At 47.1% G+C, this 15933-nt stretch overlaps 1 protein-coding gene and 1 non-coding gene across 2 annotated transcripts in view; both read right to left on the bottom strand.

The window, feature by feature from the left end:
• Window positions 1-15933, bottom strand: part of LOC139574745 (ephrin-B1-like) — a 158651-nt gene that overhangs the window by 100525 nt on the left and 42193 nt on the right. The window lies entirely within an intron of this gene.
• Window positions 2634-2787, bottom strand: LOC139574900 (5.8S ribosomal RNA). The gene has a single exon (XR_011674858.1). It is a non-coding gene; the product is annotated as a 5.8S ribosomal RNA (ribosomal RNA).

Below are 15933 nucleotides of genomic sequence, written 5' to 3'. Positions count from 1 at the left end.
ATGGCTGACTGTAGAGGAAAGGCTGTGCAACCACTGCACCACAGCAGAACCTGAGACAGAGCTGCATTTCCTGACAAAATGTAAAAAATATAAATAATTTCCCCAAATTTGAAATCCTTATTCAAGGTTTCAAAAAGCTCTCTGATGAGAACAGGCTACCAGTCCTGTTGGGGGAGGATGCAGACAGCTGTGGGTTGGCAGCGCACTACACTGCTCCCTGCCATAAAATGAGGGACAGTGTCTGACAGACCAACCTGCACATGTCCTCTTTGCCATTGCTATTGTTATTGTTCAATGTATGGTTATTTGATCCTTGATTATTGTTGTTACTGTTGTCCCGTTGACAATATTGATTGTTATTATTGGAATTATGTTAATATTGAAATTTCCAAAGTAAGCTTTGGCAAAATATACATTACGTCATGCCAATAAAGCAAATTGAATTGAACTGAATTGAGAGAGAGAGAGGGAAAGAGAGAGAGAGATTTACGAAGAAAGAGAGAGAAAGAGTTAGGGAGAGAGAGAGAGGGGGGGAGAGAGAGAGATTGAGTAAGAGAGAGAGACAAAGAGTGAGGAAGAGAGAGAGAGAGTCAAATTGGCTTTTTACCAAATTACCATAGGACAGACCACGTATTCACCCTGCACACCCTAATTGTCAAAACAAACCAAAACAAAGGCAAAGTCTTCTCATGCTTTGTTGATATCAAAAAAGATTTCGACGCAATTTGGCATGAGGGTCTGCTATACAAATTGATGGAAAGTTGTGTTGGGGGAAAAACATCCGACATTATAAAATCCATGTACACAAACAACAAGTGTGCGGTTATAATTAGCAAAAAACACACACATTTCTTTCCACAGGGCCGGGGGGTGAGACAGGGATGTAGCTTAAGCCCCACCTTCTTCAACATATATATCAACGAATTGGCGAGGGCACTTGGACAGTCTGCAGCACCCGGCCTCACCATAATAGATTTTGAAGTCAAATGTCAACTGTATGCTGATGGTCTGGTGCTTCTGTCCCCAACCAAGGAGAACCTACAGCAGCACCTAGATCTTCTGCACAGATTCTGTCAGACCTGGGCCCTGACAGTAAATCTCAGTAAGACAAAAACAATGGTGTTCCAAAAAAGGACCAGTTGCCAGGACCACGAACACAAATTCCATCTAGACATCGTTGCCCTAGAGCACGAGCTGAGAGACAAGGCCAGAAGGGCCTTCTATGACATCAAAAGGAACATAACATTTGACATAGCAATTAGGATCTGGCTAAAAAATACTAGAATCAGTTAAAGAACCCATTGCCCTTTATGGTTGTGAGGTCTGGGGTCCAACCAAGAATTCACAAGATGGGACAAATACCAAATTGAGACTCTGCATGCAAAATTCTGCAAAAATATCCTCCTTGTACAAAGTAAAACACCAAATAATGCATGCAGAGCAGAATTAGGCCGATACCCGCTAATTATCAAAATCCAGAAAAGAGCCGTTATTAAATTCTACAACCACTTAAAAGGAAGTTTACGTGAGCCGTCATGTCCCCGCCCTGGCGACGCAACGCCGTTGGGTCGGACTGTCCTCAGTCCGACCCAACGGTTGACAGTCGCACCAGCATGGGGACATGACGCAGCGGGTACTAAGTCCTCGGCCCCGGGAAGCGGAGAGTACGGAGCAGGGGCGCTGTAAAGCTCATAGCCGAAACCGGTAGCCACCGTCGCCCCAAGCCCTTCCAAGCCGACCCGGAGCCGGTCGCGGCGCACCACCGACGGAGGAAATGCGCCCGGCAGGGGCCGAGCCCGACCGGGGGTCAGTCCCACGAGGGGATCCGACCACACAGGAACGGCCAACCCTGACCCGCCGAGTTGAATCCTCCGTGCAGACTGCGCGGACCCCACCCGTTTACCTCTTAACAGTTTCACGCCCTCTTGAACTCTCTCTTCAAAGTTCTTTTCAACTTTCCCTTACGGTACTTGTCGACTATCGGTCTCGTGCCGGTATTTAGCCTTAGATGGAGTTTACCACCCGCTTCGGGCTGCATTCCCAAGCAAACCGACTCCGAGAAGTCCGGACCACGGGCTAAGCCTCGATCAGAAGGACTCAGGCCCCCGATTGACACCGGGCAAAGAGGTCTTCTATATGCCACATTTCCCGTGCCCGCCGGACGGACAGGGATTCAGCGCTGGGCTCTTCCCTCTTTGCTCGCCGCTACTGAGGGAATCCTGGTTAGTTTATTTTCCTCCGCTTCGTAATATGCTTAAATTCAGCGGGTTGTCTCGTCTGATCTGAGGTCGTAGTCAAAGTGAATGTAGTGTGGCCGGGCGCCCGGGCTCACCTTCTCAATCCGGTTCAGGTCGGCGGTCGGAGCTCCGCGGCCCAAACCTAACCTCGAGCGCTACCCCGAGAACCACATGCGTAACGCGGGCAGCTGGAAAGACAGAGTCCACCGGCAGCCGCGCCCGACCATGCGGGGAACGTGGGCGCCTCCCGCCGAGGCAGGAAGGGAAAGGAAGAGCGCACGGGGGAGAGGAGAGAGAGCCGAGGCCCCTCCTCAACAATCCCACGGTCGTCCCGCACGGTGGCGGCCTGCGACTGCCCTAGCCGCGGAAACCCGGAGGTTCCGATTGATGGCAAAGCGACCCTCAGACAGGCGTAGCCCCAGGAGGAACCTGGGGCCGCGAAATGCGCCCGAAGTGTCGATGATCAATGTGTCCTGCAATTCACATTAGTTCTCGCAGCTAGCTACGTTCTTCATCGACGTACGAGCTGAGTGATCCACCGCTAAGAGTTGTACTCTTGTTTTTGTGTTGTACGCAGAGGCTAGTGGCTAGGCAGAGTTGGGGAGGTTGCCCTCCTTTCCCCCGCCTGCACTTCGCCAGAGCGAGAGGCCATAGTTCACAGACAAATAGGCAGAGTTGTGGAGGTTGCCCTCCTTTCCCCCGCCTGCACTTCGCCAGAGCGAGAGGCCATAGTTCACAGACAAATAGGCAGAGTTGTGGAGGTTGCCCTCCTTTCCCCCGCCTGCACTTCGCCAGAGCGAGAGGCCATAGTTCACAGACAAATAGGCAGAGTTGTGGAGGTTGCCCTCCTTTCCCCCGCCTGCACTTCGCCAGAGCGAGAGGCCATAGTTCACAGACAAATAGGTTTCAGGTTGGGGGCCTCCGAGTGATCCACCGCTAAGAGTTGTACTCTTGTTTTTGTGTTGTACGCAGAGGCTAGTGGCTAGGCAGAGTTGGGGAGGTTGCCCTCCTTTCCCCCGCCTGCACTTCGCCAGAGCGAGAGGCCATATTTCACAGACAAATAGGCAGAGTTGTGGAGGTTGCCCTCCTTTCCCCCGCCTGCACTTCGCCAGAGCGAGAGGCCATATTTCACAGACAAATAGGCAGAGTTGTGGAGGTTGCCCTCCTTTCCCCCGCCTGCACTTCGCCAGAGCGAGAGGCCATATTTCACAGACAAATAGGCAGAGTTGTGGAGGTTGCCCTCCTTTCCCCCGCCTGCACTTCGCCAGAGCGAGAGGCAATAGTTCACAGACAAATAGGCAGAGTTGTGGAGGTTGCCCTCCTTTCCCCCGCCTGCACTTCGCCAGAGCGAGAGGCCATAGTTCACAGACAAATAGGCAGAGTTGTGGAGGTTGCCCTCCTTTCCCCCGCCTGCACTTCGCCAGAGCGAGAGGCCATAGTTCACAGACAAATAGGCAGAGTTGTGGAGGTTGCCCTCCTTTCCCCCGCCTGCACTTCGCCAGAGCGAGAGGCCATAGTTCACAGACAAATAGGCAGAGTTGTGGAGGTTGCCCTCCTTTCCCCCGCCTCCACTTCGCCAGAGCGAGAGGCCATAGTTCACAGACAAATAGGCAGAGTTGTGGAGGTTGCCCTCCTTTCCCCCGCCTGCACTTCGCCAGAGCGAGAGGCCATAGTTCACAGACAAATAGGTTTCAGGTTGGGGGCCTCCGGGTGCTCCGCCGCCGCCGTCGCCGAAGCGCCGGGAGGGCTGGGGAGACATTAAACCCCCGCCTGCGCCGGGGCGCATTCGTATTTACTCAGGGGGTAATTGTTGCCCATCCCGAGAGAGGGTATGAGCCAAAATGGGACCTCTAGCCCCTCGGGAAGTATTTTTTATAATTTTTTGAAAATGTCCCAAAAAGTCCCCACTTTTTCCTTTCGCTCCAGACTAAGTCCAACAATGGGCCTGGTATTATTTTTGGGTTACCAGGCACGATTTTCAAAACGGTTTTAAATGCTTTTAGGGGGCATCCAGACCTCCATGCCCGCTATGGGAGCACTATACTACGGGCCAAAGTCAATGGGGGCCGGCCTGAGTGATTTATGGAGGTGAGTGAGAGAGTGGTAGAGGGAGTATGTGTGGAGAATTGAGAGTACACAGCAGCCCATAACTGCCTTCCAATTTGCACCCTATTCCCCATGGGCCCTGGTCAAAAGTAGTGCACTATATAGGGACTAGGGTGCCATTTGGAAAGCATTCCATCTCTGTCAGGGACACTTTGATTGGCCTGATTGTCTCTAATATTGAGACAGCATAATAAACACTATAACACTGGGAATTAGCAAGTCTAATTTACATTTACATTTAAGTCATTTAGCAGACGCTCTTATCCAGAGCCCTCTCTGTCTCTCTCTCCCCCTACCTCTCTCTTTGTCTCTCTCTCTCTCCCCCCTATCTCTCTTTCTCTCTGTCTCTCTCTCCCCTCTACCTCTCTCTTTGTCTCTCTCTCTCTCCCCCCTACCTCTCTTTCTCTCTGTCTCTCTCTCCCCCCTACCTCTCTCTCTCTCCCCCATATCTCTCTTTCTCTCTCTCCCCCCTACCTCTCTCTTTGTCTCTCTCTCTCTCCCCCCTATCTCTCTTTCTCTCTGTCTCTCTCCCCCCTACCTCTCTCATTGTCTCTCTCTCTCTTCCCCCTATCTCTCTTTCTCTCTGTCTCTCTCCCCCCTACCTCTCTCTTTGTCTCTCTCTCTCTCCCCCCTATCTCTCTTTCGCTCTGTCTCTCTCTCCCCCTACCTCTCTCTTTGTCTCTCTCTCTCCCCCCTATCTCTCTTTCTCTCTGTATCTCTCTCCCTCCTACATCTCTCTTTGTCTCTCTCTCTCTCTCTCTCTCCCCTACCTCTCTTTCTCTCTGTCTCTCTCTCCCCCCTACCTCTCTCTTTGTCTCTCTCTCTCCCCCCTATCTCTCTTTCTCTCTGTCTCTCTCTCCCCCCTACCTCTCTCTTTGTCTCTCTCTCTCCCCCTACCTCTCTTTCTCTCTGTCTCTCTCTCCCCCCTACCTCTCTCTTTGTCTCTCTCTATCCCCTATCTCTCTTTCTCTCTCTCCCCTATATCTCTTTCTCTCTCTCCCCTACCTCTCTTTCTCTCCCCTATCTCTCTTTCTCTATGTCTCTCTCTCCCATATCTCTCTTTCTCTCTCTCTCCCCCTATCTCTCTTTCTCTCTGTCTCTCTCTCTCTCCCCTATCTCTCTTTCTCTCTCTCCCCTATCTCTCTTTCTCTCTCTCCCCTACCTCTCTTTCTCTCTCTCCCCCTATCTCTCTTTCTCTCTGTCTCTCTCTCTCTCCCCTATCTCTCTTTCTCTCTCTCCCCTATCTCTCTTTCTCTCGCTCCCCTAACTCTCTTTCTCTCTGTCTCTCTCTCCCCCCTATCCCTCTTTCTCTCGCTCCCATATCTCTCTTTCTCTCTCTCTCCCCTATCTCTTTCTCTCTCTTCCTCTTTCTGTCTTTCCCCTCTCTCTTTCTTTCTCTCTCCCCTCTCTCTCTTTCTCCCCATCTCTCTCTCTTTCTGTCTTTTTTCTTTCTTTCTCTCTCTCTCTTTCTGTCTCTCTCTCACCCCATCTCTCTATCTCTTTCTCTCTCTCCCCTCTCTCTCTCTTTCTCTGTTTCTGTCTCTCCCCTCTCTCGGTCTCTCTCTCTCTCCCTCTACTCTCCTCAGGGATATCTCTCATCTGACGAGGAAAATAATGACACACAATCATCACCATGGATACGCCATCATCACAGAGTCCCGTGAGGGAGGATGGAGAGGATATTAATACACACACACACACACACACACACACAGACAAGTTGTACACACACACACAGCGTTGAGAGAAGGGCTAAATTAATTAGGCAGAAGATTAGATAGCGGTAGGTTATATGAGACTTTCAGCTTCTCCGGGTGCGTTGTGGAAACACACTCTCTCTAAAACCAGATCATGTGACTTTGCTGCAAATCAAATCAAATAAACTAGAGTATTTTGTGTTGTATAATTTCATCTTGTATTTTACTATTTGTATAATAAAAAACATTTGCTCACAAAATAAAAAAAATAAACATTGTTTATATGGATAGACCAATAATGGTTTAGATTCCCAATCAGTGAATGACTCTCTCTCTGACCATGTGGTTTAGATTCCCCATCAGTGAATGACTCTCTCTGATCATGTGGTTTAGATTCCCCATCAGTGAATGATGTTTTCTCTGATCATGTGGTTTAGATTCCCCATCAGTGAATGACTCTCTCTGACCATGTGGTTTAGATTCCCCATCAGTGAATGACTCTCTCTCTGACCATGTGGTTTAGATTCCTCATCAGCGAATGACTCTCTCTGACCATGTGGTTTAGATTCCCCATCAGTGAATGACTCTCTCTGACCATGTGGTTTAGATTCCCCATCAGTGAATGACTCTCTCTCTGACCATGTGGTTTAGATTCCTCATCAGCGAATGACTCTCTCTCTGACCATGTGGTTTAGATTCCTCATCAGTGAATGACTCTCTCTCTCTGACCATGTGGTTTAGATTCCTCATCAGCGAATGACTCTCTCTGACCATGTGGTTTAGATTCCTCATCAGTGAATGACTCTCTCTCTGACCATGTGGTTTAGATTCCCCATCAGTGAATTACTCTCTCTCTGACCATGTGGTTTAGATTCCTCATCAGTGAATGACACTCTCTCTGACCATGTGGTTTAGATTCCCCATCAGTGAATGACTCTCTCTCTGACCATGTGGTTTAGATTCCTCATCAGTGAATGACTCTCTCTCTGACCATGTGGTTTAGATTCCCCATCAGTGAATGACTCTCTCTCTCTGACCATGTGGTTTAGATTCCTCATCAGTGAATGACTCTCTCTCTGACCATGTGGTTTAGATTCCTCATCAGTGAATGACTCTCTCTCTGACCATGTGGTTTAGATTCCTCATCAGTGAATGACTCTCTCTCTGACCATGTGGTTTAGATTCCTCATCAGTGAATGACTCTCTCTCTGACCATGTGGTTTAGATTCCCCATCAGTGAATGACTCTCTCTCTCTGACCATGTGGTTTAGATTCCTCATCAGTGAATGACTCTCTCTCTGACCATGTGGTTTAGATTCCTCATCAGTGAATGACTCTCTCTCTGACCATGTGGTTTAGATTCCCCATCAGTGAATTACTCTCTCTCTGACCATGTGGTTTAGATTCCTCATCAGTGAATGACACTCTCTCTGACCATGTGGTTTAGATTCCCCATCAGTGAATGACTCTCTCTCTGACCATGTGGTTTAGATTCCTCATCAGTGAATGACTCTCTCTCTGACCATGTGGTTTAGATTCCCCATCAGTGAATGACTCTCTCTCTCTGACCATGTGGTTTAGATTCCTCATCAGTGAATGACTCTCTCTCTGACCATGTGGTTTAGATTCCTCATCAGTGAATGACTCTCTCTCTGACCATGTGGTTTAGATTCCTCATCAGTGAATGACTCTCTCTCTGACCATGTGGTTTAGATTCCTCATCAGTGAATGACTCTCTCTCTGACCATGTGGTTTAGATTCCCCATCAGTGAATGACTCTCTCTCTCTGACCATGTGGTTTAGATTCCTCATCAGTGAATGACTCTCTCTCTGACCATGTGGTTTAGATTCCTCATCAGTGAATGACTCTCTCTCTGACCATGTGGTTTAGATTCCCCATCAGTGAATGACTCTCTCTCTGACCATGTGGTTTAGATTCCCCATCAGTGAATGACTCTCTCTGACCATGTGGTTTAGATTCCCCATCAGTGAATGACTCTCTCTGATCATGTGGTTTAGATTCCCCATCAGTGAATGACTCTCTCTCTGATCATGTGGTTTAGATTCCCCATCAGTGAATGACTCTCTCTCTGACCATGTGGTTTAGATTCCCAATCAGTGAATGACTCTCTCTCTGACCATGTGGTTTAGATTCCCCATCAGTGAATGACTCTCTCTCTGACCATGTGGTTTAGATTCCCCATCAGTGAATGACTGTCTCTGACCATGTGGTTTAGATTCCTCATCAGTGAATGACTCTCTCTCTGACCATGTGGTTTAGATTCTCCATCAGTGAATGACTCTCTCTCTCTCACCATGTGGTTTAGATTCCCCATCAGTTAATGACTCTCTCTGACCATGTGGTTTAGATTCCCCATCAGTGAATGACTCTCTCTCTGACCATGTGGTTTAGATTCCTCATCAGTGAATGACTCTCTCTCTCACCATGTGGTTTAGATTCCCCATCAGTGAATGACTCTCTCTCTGACCATGTGGTTTAGATTCCCCATCAGTGAATGACTGTCTCTGACCATGTGGTTTAGATTCCCAATCAGTGAATGACTCTCTCTCTGACCATGTGGTTTAGATTCCCCATCAGTGAATGACTCTCTCTCTGACCATGTGGTTTAGACTCTCCATCAGTGAATGACTCTCTCTCTCTGACCATGTGGTTTAGATTCCCCATCAGTGAATGACTCTCTCTGACCATGTGGTTTAGATTCCCCATCAGTGAATGACTGTCTCTGACCATGTGGTTTAGATTCCCAATCAGTGAATGACTCTCTCTCTGACCATGTGGTTTAGATTCCCCATCAGTGAATGACTCTCTCTCTGACCATGTGGTTTAGACTCTCCATCAGTGAATGACTCTCTCTCTCTGACCATGTGGTTTAGATTCCCCATCAGTGAATGACTCTCTCTGACCATGTGGTTTAGATTCCCCATCAGTGAATGACTCTCTCTGACCATGTGGTTTAGATTCCCCATCAGTGAATGACTCTCTCTGACCATGTGGTTTAGATTCCCCATCAGTGAATGACTCTCTCTCCGACCATGTGGTTTAGATTCCCCATCAGTGAATGACTCTCTCTGACCATGTGGTTTAGATTCCCCATCAGTGAATGACTCTCTCTCTGACCATGTGGTTTAGATTCCCCATCAGTGAATGACTCTCTCTCTGACCATGTGGTTTAGATTCCCCATCAGTGAATGACTCTCTCTCTGACCATGTGGTTTAGATTCCCCATCAGTGAATGACTCTCTCTCCGACCATGTGGTTTAGATTCCCCATCAGTGAATGACTCTCTCTCTGACCATGTGGTTTAGACTCTCCATCAGTGAATGACTCTCTCTCTCTGACCATGTGGTTTAGATTCCCCATCAGTGAATGACTCTCTCTCTGACCATGTGGTTTAGATTCTCCATCAGTGAATGACTCTCTCTCTCTCACCATGTGGTTTAGATTCCCCATCAGTTAATGACTCTCTCTGACCATGTGGTTTAGATTCCCCATCAGTGAATGACTCTCTCTCTGACCATGTGGTTTAGATTCCTCATCAGTGAATGACTCTCTCTCTCACCATGTGGTTTAGATTCCCCATCAGTGAATGACTCTCTCTCTGACCATGTGGTTTAGATTCCCCATCAGTGAATGACTGTCTCTGACCATGTGGTTTAGATTCCCAATCAGTGAATGACTCTCTCTCTGACCATGTGGTTTAGATTCCCCATCAGTGAATGACTCTCTCTCTGACCATGTGGTTTAGACTCTCCATCAGTGAATGACTCTCTCTCTCTGACCATGTGGTTTAGATTCCCCATCAGTGAATGACTCTCTCTGACCATGTGGTTTAGATTCCCCATCAGTGAATGACTGTCTCTGACCATGTGGTTTAGATTCCCAATCAGTGAATGACTCTCTCTCTGACCATGTGGTTTAGATTCCCCATCAGTGAATGACTCTCTCTCTGACCATGTGGTTTAGACTCTCCATCAGTGAATGACTCTCTCTCTCTGACCATGTGGTTTAGATTCCCCATCAGTGAATGACTCTCTCTGACCATGTGGTTTAGATTCCCCATCAGTGAATGACTCTCTCTGACCATGTGGTTTAGATTCCCCATCAGTGAATGACTCTCTCTGACCATGTGGTTTAGATTCCCCATCAGTGAATGACTCTCTCTCCGACCATGTGGTTTAGATTCCCCATCAGTGAATGACTCTCTCTGATCATGTGGTTTAGATTCCCCATCAGTGAATGACTGTCTCTGACCATGTGGTTTAGATTCCCCATCAGTGAATGACTCTCTCTCTGATCATGTGGTTTAGATTCCCCATCAGTGAATGACTCTCTCTCTGACCATGTGGTTTAGATTCCCCATCAGTGAATGACTCTCTCTCTGACCATGTGGTTTAGATTCCCCATCAGTGAATGACTCTCTCTCTGACCATGTGGTTTAGATTCCCCATCAGTGAATGACTCTCTCTCCGACCATGTGGTTTAGATTCCCCATCAGTGAATGACTCTCTCTCTGACCATGTGGTTTAGACTCTCCATCAGTGAATGACTCTCTCTCTCTGACCATGTGGTTTAGATTCCCCATCAGTGAATGACTCTCTCTGACCATGTGGTTTAGATTCCCCATCAGTGAATGACTCTCTCTGACCATGTGGTTTAGATTCCCCATCAGTGAATGACTCTCTCTGACCATGTGGTTTAGATTCCCCATCAGTGAATGACTCTCTCTCCGACAATGTGGTTTAGATTCCCCATCAGTGAATGACTCTCTCTGATCATGTGGTTTAGATTCCCCATCAGTGAATGACTGTCTCTGACCATGTGGTTTAGATTCCCCATCAGTGAATGACTCTCTCTCTGATCATGTGGTTTAGATTCCCCATCAGTGAATGACTCTCTCTCTGACCATGTGGTTTAGATTCCCCATCAGTGAATGACTCTCTCTCTGACCATGTGGTTTAGATTCCCCATCAGTGAATGACTCTCTCTCTGACCATGTGGTTTAGATTCCCCATCAGTGAATGACTCTCTCTCCGACCATGTGGTTTAGATTCCCCATCAGTGAATGACTCTCTCTGACCATGTGGTTTAGATTCCCCATCAGTGAATGACTCTCTCTGACCATGTGGTTTAGATTCCCAATCAGTGAATGACTCTCTCTCTGACCATGTGGTTTAGATTCCCCATCAGTGAATGACTCTCTCTCTGACCATGTGGTTTAGACTCTCCATCAGTGAATGACTCTCTCTCTCTGACCATGTGGTTTAGATTCCCCATCAGTGAATGACTCTCTCTGACCATGTGGTTTAGATTCCCCATCAGTGAATGACTCTCTCTGACCATGTGGTTTAGATTCCCCATCAGTGAATGACTCTCTCTCCGACCATGTGGTTTAGATTCCCCATCAGTGAATGACTCTCTCTGATCATGTGGTTTAGATTCCCCATCAGTGAATGACTGTCTCTGACCATGTGGTTTAGATTCCCCATCAGTGAATGACTCTCTCTCTGATCATGTGGTTTAGATTCCCCATCAGTGAATGACTCTCTCTCTGACCATGTGGTTTAGATTCCCCATCAGTGAATGACTCTCTCTCCGACCATGTGGTTTAGATTCCCCATCAGTGAATGACTCTCTCTGACCATGTGGTTTAGATTCCCCATCAGTGAATGACTCTCTCTCTGACCATGTGGTTTAGATTCCCCATCAGTGAATGACTCTCTCTCTGACCATGTGGTTTAGATTCCTCATCAGTGAATGACTCTCTCTCTGACCATGTGGTTTAGATTCCTCATCAGTGAATGACTCTCTCTCTGACCATGTGGTTTAGATTCCCCATCAGTGAATGACTCTCTCTCTGACCATGTGGTTTAGATTCCTCATCAGTGAATGACTCTCTCTCTGACCATGTGGTTTAGATTCCCCATCAGTGAATGACTCTCTCTGACCATGTGGTTTAGATTCCCCATCAGTGAATGACTCTCTCTCTGACCATGTGGTTTAGATTCCCCATCAGTGAATGACTCTCTCTGATCATGTGGTTTAGATTCCCCATCAGTGAATGACTCTCTCTCTGACCATGTGGTTTAGATTCCTCATCAGTGAATGACTGTCTCTGACCATGTGGTTTAGATTCCCCATCAGTGAATGACTCTCTCTGACCATGTGGTTTAGATTCCTCATCAGTGAATGACTCTCTCTCTGACCATGTGGTTTAGATTCCCCATCAGTGAATGACTCTCTCTCTGATCATGTGGTTTAGATTCCCCATCAGTGAATGACTCTCTCTCTGACCATGTGGTTTAGATTCCCCATCAGTGAATGACTCTCTCTCTGACCATGTGGTTTAGATTCCTCATCAGTGAATGACTCTCTCTCTGATCATGTGGTTTAGATTCCCCATCAGTGAATGACTCTCTCTCTGACCATGTGGTTTAGATTCCCCATCAGTGAATGACTCTCTCTCTGACCATGTGGTTTAGATTCCCCATCAGTGAATGACTCTCTCTCTGACCATGTGGTTTAGATTCCTCATCAGTGAATGACTCTCTCTCTGACCATGTGGTTTAGATTCCCCATCAGTGAATGACTCTCTCCGACCATGTGGTTTAGATTCCCCATCAGTGAATGACTCTCTCTGACCATGTGGTTTAGATTCCTCATCAGTGAATGACTCTCTCTGACCATGTGGTTTAGATTCCCCATCAGTGAATGACTCTCTCTCTGACCATGTGGTTTAGATTCCCCATCAGTGAATGACTCTCTCTCTGACCATGTGGTTTAGATTCCTCATCAGTGAATGACTCTCTCTCTGACCATGTGGTTTAGATTCCCCATCAGTGAATGACTCTCTCTGACCATGTGGTTTAGATTCCCCATCAGTGAATGACTCTCTCTCTGACCATGTGGTTTAGATTCCCCATCAGTGAATGACTCTCTCTCTGACCATGTGGTTTAGATTCCCCATCAGTGAATGACTGTCTCTCTCTGACCATGTGGTTTAGATTCCCCATCAGTGAATGACTCTCTCTCTGACCATGTGGTTTAGATTCCTCATCAGTGAATGACTCTCTCTCTGACCATGTGGTTTAGATTCCCCAATCAGTGAATGACTCTCTCTCTGACCATGTGGTTTAGATTCCCCATCAGTGAATGACTCTCTCTCTGACCATGTGGTTTAGATTCCCCATCAGTGAATGACTGTCTCTGACCATGTGGTTTAGATTCCCCATCAGTGAATGACTCTCTCCGACCATGTGGTTTAGATTCCCCATCAGTGAATGACTCTCTCTCTCTGACCATGTGGTTTAGATTCCCCATCAGTGAATGACTCTCTCTCTGACCATGTGGTTTAGATTCCTCATCAGTGAATGACTCTCTCTCTCTGACCATGTGGTTTAGATTCCCCATCAGTGAATGACTCTCTCTCTGACCATGTGGTTTAGATTCCTCATCAGTGAATGACTCTCTCTCTGACCATGTGGTTTAGATTCCCCATCAGTGAATGACTCTCTCTCTGACCATGTGGTTTAGATTCCTCATCAGTGAATGACTCTCTCTCTGATCATGTGGTTTAGATTCCCCATCAGTGAATGACTCTCTCTCTGACCATGTGGTTTAGATTCCCCATCAGTGAATGACTCTCTCTCTGACCATGTGGTTTAGATTCCTCATCAGTGAATGACTCTCTCTCTGATCATGTGGTTTAGATTCCCCATCAGTGAATGACTCTCTCTCTGACCATGTGGTTTAGATTCCCCATCAGTGAATGACTCTCTCTCTGACCATGTGGTTTAGATTCCCCATCAGTGAATGACTCTCTCTCTGACCATGTGGTTTAGATTCCTCATCAGTGAATGACTCTCTCTCTGACCATGTGGTTTAGATTCCCCATCAGTGAATGACTCTCTCCGACCATGTGGTTTAGATTCCCCATCAGTGAATGACTCTCTCTGACCATGTGGTTTAGATTCCTCATCAGTGAATGACTCTCTCTGACCATGTGGTTTAGATTCCCCATCAGTGAATGACTCTCTCTCTGACCATGTGGTTTAGATTCCCCATCAGTGAATGACTCTCTCTCTGACCATGTGGTTTAGATTCCTCATCAGTGAATGACTCTCTCTCTGACCATGTGGTTTAGATTCCCCATCAGTGAATGACTCTCTCTGACCATGTGGTTTAGATTCCCCATCAGTGAATGACTCTCTCTCTGACCATGTGGTTTAGATTCCCCATCAGTGAATGACTCTCTCTCTGACCATGTGGTTTAGATTCCCCATCAGTGAATGACTGTCTCTCTCTGACCATGTGGTTTAGATTCCCCATCAGTGAATGACTCTCTCTCTGACCATGTGGTTTAGATTCCTCATCAGTGAATGACTCTCTCTCTGACCATGTGGTTTAGATTCCCCAATCAGTGAATGACTCTCTCTCTGACCATGTGGTTTAGATTCCCCATCAGTGAATGACTCTCTCTCTGACCATGTGGTTTAGATTCCCCATCAGTGAATGACTGTCTCTGACCATGTGGTTTAGATTCCCCATCAGTGAATGACTCTCTCCGACCATGTGGTTTAGATTCCCCATCAGTGAATGACTCTCTCTCTCTGACCATGTGGTTTAGATTCCCCATCAGTGAATGACTCTCTCTCTGACCATGTGGTTTAGATTCCTCATCAGTGAATGACTCTCTCTCTCTGACCATGTGGTTTAGATTCCCCATCAGTGAATGACTCTCTCTCTGACCATGTGGTTTAGATTCCTCATCAGTGAATGACTCTCTCTCTGACCATGTGGTTTAGATTCCCCATCAGTGAATGACTCTCTCTCTGACCATGTGGTTTAGATTCCTCATCAGTGAATGACTCTCTCTCTGACCATGTGGTTTAGATTCCCCATCAGTGAATGACTCTCTCTCTGACCATGTGGTTTAGATTCCTCATCAGTGAATGACTCTCTCTCTCACCATGTGGTTTAGATTCCCCATCAGTGAATGACTCTCTCCGACCATGTGGTTTAGATTCCCCATCAGTGAATGACTCTCTCTGACCATGTGGTTTAGATTCCTCATCAGTGAATGACTCTCTCTCTCACCATGTGGTTTAGATTCCCCATCAGTGAATGACTCTCTCTCTCTGACCATGTGGTTTAGATTCCCCATCAGTGAATGACTCTCTCTCTCTGACCATGTGGTTTAGATTCCTCATCAGTGAATGACTCTCTCCGAACATGTGGTTTAGATTCCTCATCAGTGAATGACTCTCTCTGACCATGTGGTTTAGATTCCCCATCAGTGAATGACTCTCTCTCTGACCATGTGGTTTAGATTCCCCATCAGTGAATGACTCTCTCTCTCTGACCATGTGGTTTAGATTCCCCATCAGTGAATGACTCTCTCTGACCATGTGGTTTAGATTCCCCATCAGTGAATGACTCTCTCTGACCATGTGGTTTAGATTCCCCATCAGTGAATGACTCTCTCTGACCATGTGGTTTAGATTCCCCATCAGTGAATGACTCTCTCTCCGACCATGTGGTTTAGATTCCCCATCAGTGAATGACTCTCTCTGATCATGTGGTTTAGATTCCTCATCAGTGAATGACTCTCTCTCTCACCATGTGGTTTAGATTCCCCATCAGTGAATGACTCTCTCTCTCTGACCATGTGGTTTAGATTCCCCATCAGTGAATGACTCTCTCTCTCTGACCATGTGGTTTAGATTCCCCATCAGTGAATGACTGTCTCTGACCATGTGGTTTAGATTCCCCATCAGTGAATGACTCTCTCCGACCATGTGGTTTAGATTCCCCATCAGTGAATGACTCTCTCTCTCTGACCATGTGGTTTAGATTCCCCATCAGTGAATGACTC

This window comes from Salvelinus alpinus, chromosome 4, assembly GCF_045679555.1.
Source record: "Salvelinus alpinus chromosome 4, SLU_Salpinus.1, whole genome shotgun sequence".
Taxonomy (NCBI): Eukaryota; Metazoa; Chordata; class Actinopteri; order Salmoniformes; family Salmonidae; genus Salvelinus; species Salvelinus alpinus.
Note: the sequence above shows the minus strand (reverse complement) of the source record. Positions and strands in the feature narration are given on the sequence as shown.